This window comes from Pelobates fuscus, chromosome 2, assembly GCF_036172605.1.
Source record: "Pelobates fuscus isolate aPelFus1 chromosome 2, aPelFus1.pri, whole genome shotgun sequence".
NCBI lineage: Eukaryota > Metazoa > Chordata > Amphibia > Anura > Pelobatidae > Pelobates > Pelobates fuscus.
In genome coordinates, this window is record NC_086318.1 from 354,815,572 (window position 1) to 354,827,986 (window position 12,415).

The window sequence follows — 12,415 nt, forward strand, 5'->3', positions numbered from 1 at the left end:
CATTTCATGACTCCATCGATAGGAATGACCCTTGCCTAGCACCTGTCTTCTCTTCATCCACACTCAACAGGGCTGAAAGAACATTTGTGGTGGCTTTTTCAAAATTCCATGGTGTTCATTAGTAAGTGCTAGCGACCACCCAGCTATTCCTAAGGTTTGGTCTGATTGTCTCAAGCGGCAATTCACTGCCTTGATCCAGAAAATCTTTTTTTCCCAGAAATTCAATCAAACGTTACGTTCTGTTGGAAGACGTAATATAGGTCTCCAATTCTTTATTTCTTCCATTGCATTGAAGCATACAATAAATCAAAAGAAGTCAGGATAAAAAAATGATGAAAAAAAAGCTGAAAAGTTAAAATAAAAAGTGAAATTCTGGCTTAAAACTGGTCTCCAGAAAACATAGATAATAAAAATGATCAAGCCTAGGAAATGATTGTCGCTGCCTGCTTGATGTGGAAAGTAAGAGCCAAAGAAGACGGGTGCCGTGGCTGAAATTATCCTTCGTCAGAATTGGTGAAGTTCTCTATTTTGTCAAACAAGCAAACACAGGGGAAAGCGCGAACGCAGTCCCCCACTACCATAAATTATGCAGTCGAGTTTCCCACATTTGAGGAAATCGCAGAGGTCAACTGGTACGGAGTGCAATGAACCAGCCTCACTCTGGGAGAACCACCTTAGGGATCATGGCTATTGCTCCCCTGCCAGGTAAGTATGTCATGACGGGTACATTCAAAGGCACGCCCGCTGGGAAGCCTTTCCTTTAGGCTGTGGTGAAATAATAAAGCAAGTTAAAAAAAAAAAAGCAAATAAATAATCCAAATGATAGAAGGCTACAAAAGATTACCAAACCTCGTGGCTGATCGTTGTTTTCCTTAGCTACCAGTAATTTTAGTGCCTTCAGGTGGTTAGGTGTGAATAATTGAGCTGGATTCAGGGTGCGAAGGAGCAATTTGCATAAAGGCAAATGCTAGGCCAATGAGCCGAAGGATGGGAATTCGTAGCATGTAGTGAGAATAGTGTGCTGCCGGAAACAAGTGAATTCAGTGGGAGAGAAAGGTAAAAGGGAAATGCTAAGAAGCCAGCAGAAGGAATGGTGCAACAGAGCTCAGGAAGAAACGGGAGTCACGTAAGACACGCCCTAGACATGGGGCGCCATAAACTTTTATTAAACCAATCTTTCAGTCTCCTTAGAGCCTGTCAAAAATTGCCAATGCTGACTGTATTTCAAGTCATCATGGCAGGGTATTGGGTAAAGTTTTCAATTAGCAATAATCACGCCTCGGATTGACCTCATGGGCTACGATACTGCCACTGCGCAAAGCTAACTGTTCAAGTGGGCCAGCTTTTAAGAGCTACAACGTAAGGAAACTTTAAGACAGCGGTGAGAAAAAGTTCATGACCATAAGCCATTGCAAAGGATTATGGGAGGCAATATTCTAATTAGGCCCGCTTCCTCCTACAGGGAAGCTTAAACCCCAACAAATTCCTCGGTCTTCTTATATGGCATCTTGGAATGGTTCCAAACCTATAACAGAGAGTGAGGGCAACCATATCTTGCAGCAAACCTTGTACAATTTTTTTTCTCTCTTTGGAAACAGTTTTGCCAAGATTCTACTACAGCAGCCATTAGGCAGAGTACACAATCCGCTGGTCTACGTTCGTCCCCAAAGTCACACATTTCATGACTCCATCGATAGGAATGACCCTTGCCTAGCACCTGTCTTCTCTTCATCCACACTCAACAGGGCTGAAAGAACATTTGTGGTGGCTTTTTCAAAATTCCATGGTGTTCATTAGTAAGTGCTAGCGACCACCCAGCTATTCCTAAGGTTTGGTCTGATTGTCTCAAGCGGCAATTCACTGCCTTGATCCAGAAAATCTTTTTTTCCCAGAAATTCAATCAAACGTTACGTTCTGTTGGAAGACGTAATATAGGTCTCCAATTCTTTATTTCTTCCATTGCATTGAAGCATACAATAAATCAAAAGAAGTCAGGATAAAAAAATGATGAAAAAAAAGCTGAAAAGTTAAAATAAAAAGTGAAATTCTGGCTTAAAACTGGTCTCCAGAAAACATAGATAATAAAAATGATCAAACCTAGGAAATGATTGTCGCTGCCTGCTTGATGTGGAAAGTAAGAGCCAAAGAAGACGGGTGCCGTGGCTGAAATTATCCTTCGTCAGAATTGGTGAAGTTCTCTATTTTTGTCAAACAAGCAAACACAGGGGAAAGCGCGAACGCAGCCCCCCACTACCATAAATTATGCAGTCGAGTTTCCCACATTTGAGGAAATCGCAGAGGTCAACTGGTACGGAGTGCAATGAACCAGCCTCACTCTGGGAGAGCCACCTTAGGGATCATGGCTATTGCTCCCCTGCCAGGTAAGTATGACATGACGGGTACATTCAAAGGCACGCCCGCTGGGAAGCCTTTCCTTTAGGCTGTGGTGAAATAATAAAGCAAGTTAAAAAAAAAAAAAAAAAAGCAAATAAATAATCCAAATGATAGAAGGCTACAAAAGATTACCAAACCTCGTGGCTGATCGTTGTTTTCCTTAGCTACCAGTAATTTTAGTGCCTTCAGGTGGTTAGGTGTGAATAATTGAGCTGGACTCAGGGTGCGAAGGAGCAATTTGCATAAAGGCAAATGCTAGACCAATGAGCCGAAGGATGGGAATTCGTAGCATGGAGTGAGAATAGTGTGCTGCCGGAAACAAGTGGATTCAGTGGGAGAGAAAGGTAAAAGGGAAATGCTAAGAAGCCAGCGGAAGGAATGGTGCAACAGAGCTCAGGAAGAAACGGGAGTCACGTAAGACACGCCCTAGACATGGGGCGCCATAAACTTTTATTAAACCAATCTTTCAGTCTCCTTAGAGCCTGTCAAAAATTGCCAATGCTGACTGTATTTCAAGTCATCATGGCGGGGTATTGGGTAAAGTTTTCAATTAGCAATAATCACGCCTCGGATTGACCTCATGGGCTACGATACTGCCACTGCGCAAAGTTAACTGTTCAAGTGGGCCAGCTTTTAAGAGCTACCACATAAGGACACTTTAAGACAGCGGTGAGAAAAAGTTCATGACCATAAGCCATTGCAAAGGATTGTGGGAGGCAATATTCTAATTAGGCCCGCTTCCTCCTACAGGGAAGCTTAAACCCCAACAAATTCCTCGGTCTTCTTATATGGCATCTTGGAATGGTTCCAAACCTATAACAGAGAGTGAGGGCAACCATATCTTGCAGCAAACCTTGTACAATTTTTTTTCTCTCTTTGGAAACGGTTTTGCCAAGATTCTACTACAGCAGCCATTAGGCAGAGTACACAATCCGCTGGTCTACGTTCGTCCCCAAAGTCACACATTTCATGACTCCATCGATAGGAATGACCCTTGCCTAGCACCTGTCTTCTCTTCATCCACACTCAACAGGGCTGAAAGAACATTTGTGGTGGCTTTTTCAAAATTCCATGGTGTTCATTAGTAAGTGCTAGCGACCACCCAGCTATTCCTAAGGTTTGGTCTGATTGTCTCAAGCGGCAATTCACTGCCTTGATCCAGAAAATCTTTTTTTTCCCAGAAATTCAATCAAACGTTACGTTCTGTTGGAAGACGTAATATAGGTCTCCAATTCTTTATTTCTTCCATTGCATTGAAGCATACAATAAATCAAAAGAAGTCAGGATAAAAAAATGATGAAAAAAAAGCTGAAAAGTTAAAATAAAAAGTGAAATTCTGGCTTAAAACTGGTCTCCAGAAAACATAGATAATAAAAATGATCAAGCCTAGGAAATGATTGTCGCTGCCTGCTTGATGCGGAAAGTAAGAGCCAAAGAAGACGGGTGCCGTTGCTGAAATTATCCTTCGTCAGAATTGGTGAAGTTCTCTATTTTTGTCAAACAAGCAAACACAGGGGAAATCGCGAACGCAGTCCCCCACTACCATAAATTATGCAGTCGATTTTCCCACATTTGAGGAAATCGCAGAGGTCAACTGGTACGGAGTGCAATGAACCAGCCTCACTCTGGGAGAACCACCTTAGGGATCATGGCTATTGCTCCCCTGCCAGGTAAGTATGACATGGCGGGTACATTCAAAGGCACGCCCGCTGGGAAGCCTTTCCTTTAGGCTGTGGTGAAATAATAAAGCAAGTTAAAAAAAAAAAAAAGCAAATAAATAATCCAAATGATAGAAGGCTACAAAAGATTACCAAACCTCGTGGCTGATCGTTGTTTTCCTTAGCTACCAGTAATTTTAGTGCCTTCAGGTGGTTAGGTGTGAATAATTGAGCTGGATTCAGGGTGCGAAGGAGCAATTTGCATAAAGGCAAATGCTAGGCCAATGAGCCGAAGGATGGGAATTCGTAGCATGTAGTGAGAATAGTGTGCTGCCGGAAACAAGTGAATTCAGTGGGAGAGAAAGGTAAAAGGGAAATGCTAAGAAGCCAGCAGAAGGAATGGTGCAACAGAGCTCAGGAAGAAACGGGAGTCACGTAAGACACGCCCTAGACATGGGGCGCCATAAACTTTTATTAAACCAATCTTTCAGTCTCCTTAGAGCCTGTCAAAAATTGCCAATGCTGACTGTATTTCAAGTCATCATGGCAGGGTATTGGGTAAAGTTTTCAATTAGCAATAATCACGCCTCGGATTGACCTCATGGGCTACGATACTGCCACTGCGCAAAGCTAACTGTTCAAGTGGGCCAGCTTTTAAGAGCTACAACGTAAGGAAACTTTAAGACAGCGGTGAGAAAAAGTTCATGACCATAAGCCATTGCAAAGGATTATGGGAGGCAATATTCTAATTAGGCCCGCTTCCTCCTACAGGGAAGCTTAAACCCCAACAAATTCCTCGGTCTTCTTATATGGCATCTTGGAATGGTTCCAAACCTATAACAGAGAGTGAGGGCAACCATATCTTGCAGCAAACCTTGTACAATTTTTTTTCTCTCTTTGGAAACAGTTTTGCCAAGATTCTACTACAGCAGCCATTAGGCAGAGTACACAATCGCTGGTCTACGTTCGTCCCCAAAGTCACACATTTCATGACTCCATCGATAGGAATGACCCTTGCCTAGCACCTGTCTTCTCTTCATCCACACTCAACATGCCTGAAAGAACATTTGTGGTGGCTATTTCAAAATTCCATGGTGTTCATTAGTAAGTGCTAGCGACCACCCAGCTATTCCTAAGGTTTGGTCTGATTGTCTCAAGCGGCAATTCACTGCCTTGATCCAGAAAATCTTTTTTTCCCAGAAATTCAATCAAACGTTATGTTCTGTTGGAAGACGTAATATAGGTCTCCAATTCTTTATTTCTTCCATTGCATTGAAGCATACAATAAATCAAAAGAAGTCAGGATAAAAAAATGATGAAAAAAAAGCTGAAAAGTTAAAATAAAAAGTGAAATTCTGGCTTAAAACTGGTCTCCAGAAAACATAGATAATAAAAATGATCAAGCCTAGGAAATGATTGTCGCTGCCAGCTTGATGCGGAAAGTAAGAGCCAAAGAAGACGGGTGCCGTGGCTGAAATTATCCTTCGTCAGAATTGGTGAAGTTCTCTATTTTTGTCAAACAAGCAAACACAGGGGAAAGCGCGAACGCAGTCCCCCACTACCATAAATTATGCAGTCGAGTTTCCCACATTTGAGGAAATCGCAGAGGTCAACTGGTACGGAGTGCAATGAACCAGCCTCACTCTGGGAGAGCCACCTTAGGGATCATGGCTATTGCTCCCCTGCCAGGTAAGTATGACATGACGGGTACATTCAAAGGCACGCCCGCTGGGAAGCCTTTCCTTTAGGCTGTGGTGAAATAATAAAGCAAGTTAAAAAAAAAAAAAGCAAATAAATAATCCAAATGATAGAAGGCTACAAAAGATTACCAAACCTCGTGGCTGATCGTTGTTTTCCTTAGCTACCAGTAATTTTAGTGCCTTCAGGTGGTTAGGTGTGAATAATTGAGCTGGATTCAGGGTGCGAAGGAGCAATTTGCATAAAGACAAATGCTAGGCCAATGAGCCGAAGGATGGGAATTCGTAGCATGTAGTGAGAATAGTGTGCTGCCGGAAACAAGTGAATTCAGTGGGAGAGAAAGGTAAAAGGGAAATGCTAAGAAGCCAGCGGAAGGAATGGTGCAACAGAGCTCAGGAAGAAACGGGAGTCACGTAAGACACGCCCTAGACATGGGGCGCCATAAACTTTTATTAAACCAATCTTTCAGTCTCCTTAGAGCCTGTCAAAAATTGCCAATGCTGACTGTATTTCAAGTCATCATGGCGGGGTATTGGGTAAAGTTTTCAATTAGCAATAATCACGCCTCGGATTGACCTCATGGGCTACGATACTGCCACTGCGCAAAGCTAGCTGTTCAAGTGGGCCAGCTTTTAAGAGCTACCACGTAAGGAAACTTTAAGACAGCGGTGAGAAAAAGTTCATGACCATAAGCCATTGCAAAGGATTATGGGAGGCAATATTCTAATTAGGCCCGCTTCCTCCTACAGGGAAGCTTAAACCCCAACAAATTCCTCGGTCTTCTTATATGGCATCTTGGAATGGTTCCAAACCTATAACAGAGAGTGAGGGCAACCATATCTTGCAGGAAACCTTGTACAATTTTTTTTCGCTCTTTGGAAACAGTTTTGCCAAGATTCTACTACAGCAGCCATTAGGCAGAGTACACAATCCGCTGGTCTACGTTCGTCCCCAAAGTCACACATTTCATGACTCCATCGATAGGAATGACCCTTGCCTAGCACCTGTCTTCTCTTCATCCACACTCAACAGGGCTGAAAGAACATTTGTGGTGGCTTTTTCAAAATTCCATGGTGTTCATTAGTAAGTGCTAGCGACCACCCAGCTATTCCTAAGGTTTGGTCTGATTGTCTCAAGCGGCAATTCACTGCCTTGATCCAGAAAATCTTTTTTTCCCAGAAATTCAATCAAACGTTACGTTCTGTTGGAAGACGTAATATAGGTCTCCAATTCTTTATTTCTTCCATTGCATTGAAGCATACAATAAATCAAAAGAAGTCAGGATAAAAAAATGATGAAAAAAAAGCTGAAAAGTTAAAATAAAAAGTGAAATTCTGGCTTAAAACTGGTCTCCAGAAAACATAGATAATAAAAATGATCAAGCCTAGGAAATGATTGTCGCTGCCTGCTTGATGCGGAAAGTAAGAGCCAAAGAAGACGGGTGCCGTGGCTGAAATTATCCTTCGTCAGAATTGGTGAAGTTCTCTATTTTTGTCAAACAAGCAAACACAGGGGAAAGCGCGAACGCAGTCCCCCACTACCATAAATTATGCAGTCGAGTTTCCCACATTTGAGGAAATCGCAGAGGTCAACTGGTACGGAGTGCAATGAACCAGCCTCACTCTGGGAGAGCCACCTTAGGGATCATGGCTATTGCTCCCCTGCCAGGTAAGTATGACATGACGGGTACATTCAAAGGCACGCCCGCTGGGAAGCCTTTCCTTTAGGCTGTGGTGAAATAATAAAGCAAGTTAAAAAAAAAAAAAGCAAATAAATAATCCAAATGATAGAAGGCTACAAAAGATTACCAAACCTCGTGGCTGATCGTTGTTTTCCTTAGCTACCAGTAATTTTAGTGCCTTCAGGTGGTTAGGTGTGAATAATTGAGCTGGATTCAGGGTGCGAAGGAGCAATTTGCATAAAGACAAATGCTAGGCCAATGAGCCGAAGGATGGGAATTCGTAGCATGGAGTGAGAATAGTGTGCTGCCGGAAACAAGTGAATTCAGTGGGAGAGAAAGGTAAAAGGGAAATGCTAAGAAGCCAGCGGAAGGAATGGTGCAACAGAGCTCAGGAAGAAACGGGAGTCACGTAAGACACGCCCTAGACATGGGGCGCCATAAACTTTTATTAAACCAATCTTTCAGTCTCCTTAGAGCCTGTCAAAAATTGCCAATGCTGACTGTATTTCAAGTCATCATGGCGGGGTATTGGGTAAAGTTTTCAATTAGCAATAATCACGCCTCGGATTGACCTCATGGGCTACGATACTGCCACTGCGCAAAGTTAACTGTTCAAGTGGGCCAGCTTTTAAGAGCTACCACGTAAGGACACTTTAAGACAGCGGTGAGAAAAAGTTCATGACCATAAGCCATTGCAAATTATTGTGGGAGGCAATATTCTAATTAGGCCCGCTTCCTCCTACAGGGAAGCTTAAACCCCAACAAATTCCTCGGTCTTCTTATATGGCATCTTGGAATGGTTCCAAACCTATAACAGAGAGTGAGGGCAACCATATCTTGCAGCAAACCTTGTACAATTTTTTTTCTCTCTTTGGAAACGGTTTTGCCAAGATTCTACTACAGCAGCCATTAGGCAGAGTACACAATCCGCTGGTCTACGTTCGTCCCCAAAGTCACACATTTCATGACTCCATCGATAGGAATGACCCTTGCCTAGCACCTGTCTTCTCTTCATCCACACTCAACAGGGCTGAAAGAACATTTGTGGTGGCTTTTTCAAAATTCCATGGTGTTCATTAGTAAGTGCTAGCGACCACCCAGCTATTCCTAAGGTTTGGTCTGATTGTCTCAAGCGGCAATTCACTGCCTTGATCCAGAAAATCTTTTTTTTCCCAGAAATTCAATCAAACGTTACGTTCTGTTGGAAGACGTAATATAGGTCTCCAATTCTTTATTTCTTCCATTGCATTGAAGCATACAATAAATCAAAAGAAGTCAGGATAAAAAAATGATGAAAAAAAAGCTGAAAAGTTAAAATAAAAAGTGAAATTCTGGCTTAAAACTGGTCTCCAGAAAACATAGATAATAAAAATGATCAAGCCTAGGAAATGATTGTCGCTGCCTGCTTGATGCGGAAAGTAAGAGCCAAAGAAGACGGGTGCCGTTGCTGAAATTATCCTTCGTCAGAATTGGTGAAGTTCTCTATTTTTGTCAAACAAGCAAACACAGGGGAAATCGCGAACGCAGTCCCCCACTACCATAAATTATGCAGTCGATTTTCCCACATTTGAGGAAATCGCAGAGGTCAACTGGTACGGAGTGCAATGAACCAGCCTCACTCTGGGAGAACCACCTTAGGGATCATGGCTATTGCTCCCCTGCCAGGTAAGTATGACATGGCGGGTACATTCAAAGGCACGCCCGCTGGGAAGCCTTTCCTTTAGGCTGTGGTGAAATAATAAAGCAAGTTAAAAAAAAAAAAAAGCAAATAAATAATCCAAATGATAGAAGGCTACAAAAGATTACCAAACCTCGTGGCTGATCGTTGTTTTCCTTAGCTACCAGTAATTTTAGTGCCTTCAGGTGGTTAGGTGTGAATAATTGAGCTGGATTCAGGGTGCGAAGGAGCAATTTGCATAAAGGCAAATGCTAGGCCAATGAGCCGAAGGATGGGAATTCGTAGCATGTAGTGAGAATAGTGTGCTGCCGGAAACAAGTGAATTCAGTGGGAGAGAAAGGTAAAAGGGAAATGCTAAGAAGCCAGCAGAAGGAATGGTGCAACAGAGCTCAGGAAGAAACGGGAGTCACCTATAACAGAGAGTGAGGGCAACCATATCTTGCAGCAAACCTTGTACAATTTTTTTTCTCTCTTTGGAAACGGTTTTGCCAAGATTCTACTACAGCAGCCATTAGGCAGAGTACACAATCCGCTGGTCTACGTTCGTCCCCAAAGTCACACATTTCATGACTCCATCGATAGGAATGACCCTTGCCTAGCACCTGTCTTCTCTTCATCCACACTCAACAGGGCTGAAAGAACATTTGTGGTGGCTTTTTCAAAATTCCATGGTGTTCATTAGTAAGTGCTAGCGACCACCCAGCTATTCCTAAGGTTTGGTCTGATTGTCTCAAGCGGCAATTCACTGCCTTGATCCAGAAAATCTTTTTTTTCCCAGAAATTCAATCAAACGTTACGTTCTGTTGGAAGACGTAATATAGGTCTCCAATTCTTTATTTCTTCCATTGCATTGAAGCATACAATAAATCAAAAGAAGTCAGGATAAAAAAATGATGAAAAAAAAGCTGAAAAGTTAAAATAAAAAGTGAAATTCTGGCTTAAAACTGGTCTCCAGAAAACATAGATAATAAAAATGATCAAGCCTAGGAAATGATTGTCGCTGCCTGCTTGATGTGGAAAGTAAGAGCCAAAGAAGACGGGTGCCGTGGCTGAAATTATCCTTCGTCAGAATTGGTGAAGTTCTCTATTTTTGTCAAACAAGCAAACACAGGGGAAAGCGCGAACGCAGTCCCCCACTACAATAAATTATGCAGTCAATTTTCCCACATTTGAGGAAATCGCAGAGGTCAACTGGTACGGAGTGCAATGAACCAGCCTCACTCTGGGAGAACCACCTTAGGGATCATGGGTATTGCTCCCCTGCCAGGTAAGTATGACATGACGGGTACATTCAAAGGCACGCCCGCTGGGAAGCCTTTCCTTTAGGCTGTGGTGAAATAATAAAGCAAGTTTAAAAAAAAAAAAGCAAATAAATAATCCAAATGATAGAAGGCTACAAAAGATTACCAAACCTCGTGGCTGATCGTTGTTTTCCTTAGCTACCAGTAATTTTAGTGCCTTCAGGTGGTTAGGTGTGAATAATTGAGCTGGATTCAGGGTGCGAAGGAGCAATTTGCATAAAGGCAAATGCTAGGCCAATGAGCCGAAGGATGGGAATTCGTAGCATGTAGTGATAATAGTGTGCTGCCGGAAACAAGTGAATTCAGTGGGAGAGAAAGGTAAAAGGGAAATGCTAAGAAGCCAGCAGAAGGAATGGTGCAACAGAGCTCAGGAAGAAACGGGAGTCACGTAAGACACGCCCTAGACATGGGGCGCCATAAACTTTTATTAAACCAATCTTTCAGTCTCCTTAGAGCCTGTCAAAAATTGCCAATGCTGACTGTATTTCAAGTCATCATGGCGGGGTATTGGGTAAAGTTTTCAATTAGCAATAATCACGCCTCGGATTGACCTCATGGGCTACGATACTGCCACTGCGCAAAGTTAACTGTTCAAGTGGGCCAGCTTTTAAGAGCTACCACATAAGGACACTTTAAGACAGCGGTGAGAAAAAGTTCATGACCATAAGCCATTGCAAAGGATTGTGGGAGGCAATATTCTAATTAGGCCCGCTTCCTCCTACAGGGAAGCTTAAACCCCAACAAATTCCTCGGTCTTCTTATATGGCATCTTGGAATGGTTCCAAACCTATAACAGAGAGTGAGGGCAACCATATCTTGCAGCAAACCTTGTACAATTTTTTTTCTCTCTTTGGAAACGGTTTTGCCAAGATTCTACTACAGCAGCCATTAGGCAGAGTACACAATCCGCTGGTCTACGTTCGTCCCCAAAGTCACACATTTCATGACTCCATCGATAGGAATGACCCTTGCCTAGCACCTGTCTTCTCTTCATCCACACTCAACAGGGCTGAAAGAACATTTGTGGTGGCTTTTTCAAAATTCCATGGTGTTCATTAGTAAGTGCTAGCGACCACCCAGCTATTCCTAAGGTTTGGTCTGATTGTCTCAAGCGGCAATTCACTGCCTTGATCCAGAAAATCTTTTTTTCCCAGAAATTCAATCAAACGTTACGTTCTGTTGGAAGACGTAATATAGTTCTCCAATACTTTATTTCTTCCATTGCATTGAAGCATACAATAAATCAAAAGAAGTCAGGATAAAAAAATAATGAAAAAAAAGCTGAAAAGTTAAAATAAAAAGTGAAATTCTGGCTTAAAACTGGTCTCCAGAAAACATAGATAATAAAAATGATCAAGCCTAGGAAATGATTGTCGCTGCCTGCTTGATGCGGAAAGTAAGAGCCAAAGAAGACGGGTGCCGTGGTTGAAATTATCCTTCGTCAGAATTGGTGAAGTTCTCTATTTTTGTCAAACAAGCAAACACAAGGGAAAGCGCGAACGCAGTCCCCCACTACCATAAATTATGCAGTCGAGTTTCCCACATTTGAGGAAATCGCAGAGATCAACTGGTACGGAGTGCAATGAACCAGCCTCACTCTGGGAGAGCCACCTTAGGGATCATGGCTATTGCTCCCCTGCCAGGTAAGTATGACATGACGGGTACATTCAAAGGCACGCCCGCTGGGAAGCCTTTCCTTTAGGCTGTGGTGAAATAATAAAGCAAGTAAAAAAAAAAAAAAGCAAATAAATAATCCAAATGATAGAAGGCTACAAAAGATTACCAAACCTCGTGGCTGATCGTTGTTTTCCTTAGCTACCAGTAATTTTAGTGCCTTCAGGTGGTTAGGTGTGAATAATTGAGCTGGATTCAGGGTGCGAAGGAGCAATTTGCATAAAGGCAAATGCTAGGCCAATGAGCCGAAGGATGGGAATTCGTAGCATGTAGTGAGAATAGTGTGCTGCCGGAAACAAGTGAATTCAGTGGGAGAGAAAGGTAAAAGGGA

At 42.6% G+C, this 12,415-nt stretch overlaps 14 non-coding genes across 14 annotated transcripts; all 14 read right to left on the reverse strand.

Moving 5' to 3' along the window:
- Nucleotides 1-546: 546 nt before the first annotated feature.
- LOC134590356 (U1 spliceosomal RNA) lies at nucleotides 547-713 on the reverse strand. The gene has a single exon (XR_010087292.1). It is a non-coding gene; the product is annotated as a U1 spliceosomal RNA (small nuclear RNA).
- A 469-nt stretch (nucleotides 714-1,182) lies between these two features.
- LOC134593299 (U4 spliceosomal RNA) lies at nucleotides 1,183-1,323 on the reverse strand. The gene has a single exon (XR_010089801.1). It is a non-coding gene; the product is annotated as a U4 spliceosomal RNA (small nuclear RNA).
- An 899-nt stretch (nucleotides 1,324-2,222) lies between these two features.
- LOC134590330 (U1 spliceosomal RNA) lies at nucleotides 2,223-2,389 on the reverse strand. The gene has a single exon (XR_010087271.1). It is a non-coding gene; the product is annotated as a U1 spliceosomal RNA (small nuclear RNA).
- A 475-nt stretch (nucleotides 2,390-2,864) lies between these two features.
- Nucleotides 2,865-3,005, reverse strand: LOC134592912 (U4 spliceosomal RNA). Its single transcript, XR_010089469.1, has one exon. It is a non-coding gene; the product is annotated as a U4 spliceosomal RNA (small nuclear RNA).
- A 900-nt stretch (nucleotides 3,006-3,905) lies between these two features.
- On the reverse strand, nucleotides 3,906-4,072 carry LOC134591368 (U1 spliceosomal RNA). Its single transcript, XR_010088157.1, has one exon. It is a non-coding gene; the product is annotated as a U1 spliceosomal RNA (small nuclear RNA).
- A 471-nt stretch (nucleotides 4,073-4,543) lies between these two features.
- LOC134593300 (U4 spliceosomal RNA) lies at nucleotides 4,544-4,684 on the reverse strand. The gene has a single exon (XR_010089802.1). It is a non-coding gene; the product is annotated as a U4 spliceosomal RNA (small nuclear RNA).
- An 898-nt stretch (nucleotides 4,685-5,582) lies between these two features.
- Nucleotides 5,583-5,749, reverse strand: LOC134590009 (U1 spliceosomal RNA). Its single transcript, XR_010086997.1, has one exon. It is a non-coding gene; the product is annotated as a U1 spliceosomal RNA (small nuclear RNA).
- Nucleotides 5,750-6,219: 470 nt separating this feature from the next.
- LOC134592411 (U4 spliceosomal RNA) lies at nucleotides 6,220-6,360 on the reverse strand. Its single transcript, XR_010089042.1, has one exon. It is a non-coding gene; the product is annotated as a U4 spliceosomal RNA (small nuclear RNA).
- Nucleotides 6,361-7,259: 899 nt separating this feature from the next.
- LOC134590010 (U1 spliceosomal RNA) lies at nucleotides 7,260-7,426 on the reverse strand. The gene has a single exon (XR_010086998.1). It is a non-coding gene; the product is annotated as a U1 spliceosomal RNA (small nuclear RNA).
- Nucleotides 7,427-7,896: 470 nt separating this feature from the next.
- LOC134592914 (U4 spliceosomal RNA) lies at nucleotides 7,897-8,037 on the reverse strand. Its single transcript, XR_010089470.1, has one exon. It is a non-coding gene; the product is annotated as a U4 spliceosomal RNA (small nuclear RNA).
- Nucleotides 8,038-8,937: 900 nt separating this feature from the next.
- LOC134591369 (U1 spliceosomal RNA) lies at nucleotides 8,938-9,104 on the reverse strand. Its single transcript, XR_010088158.1, has one exon. It is a non-coding gene; the product is annotated as a U1 spliceosomal RNA (small nuclear RNA).
- A 1,113-nt stretch (nucleotides 9,105-10,217) lies between these two features.
- Nucleotides 10,218-10,384, reverse strand: LOC134591355 (U1 spliceosomal RNA). Its single transcript, XR_010088145.1, has one exon. It is a non-coding gene; the product is annotated as a U1 spliceosomal RNA (small nuclear RNA).
- Nucleotides 10,385-10,854: 470 nt separating this feature from the next.
- On the reverse strand, nucleotides 10,855-10,995 carry LOC134592915 (U4 spliceosomal RNA). The gene has a single exon (XR_010089471.1). It is a non-coding gene; the product is annotated as a U4 spliceosomal RNA (small nuclear RNA).
- Nucleotides 10,996-11,894: 899 nt separating this feature from the next.
- On the reverse strand, nucleotides 11,895-12,061 carry LOC134590729 (U1 spliceosomal RNA). Its single transcript, XR_010087610.1, has one exon. It is a non-coding gene; the product is annotated as a U1 spliceosomal RNA (small nuclear RNA).
- Nucleotides 12,062-12,415: the final 354 nt, after the last annotated feature.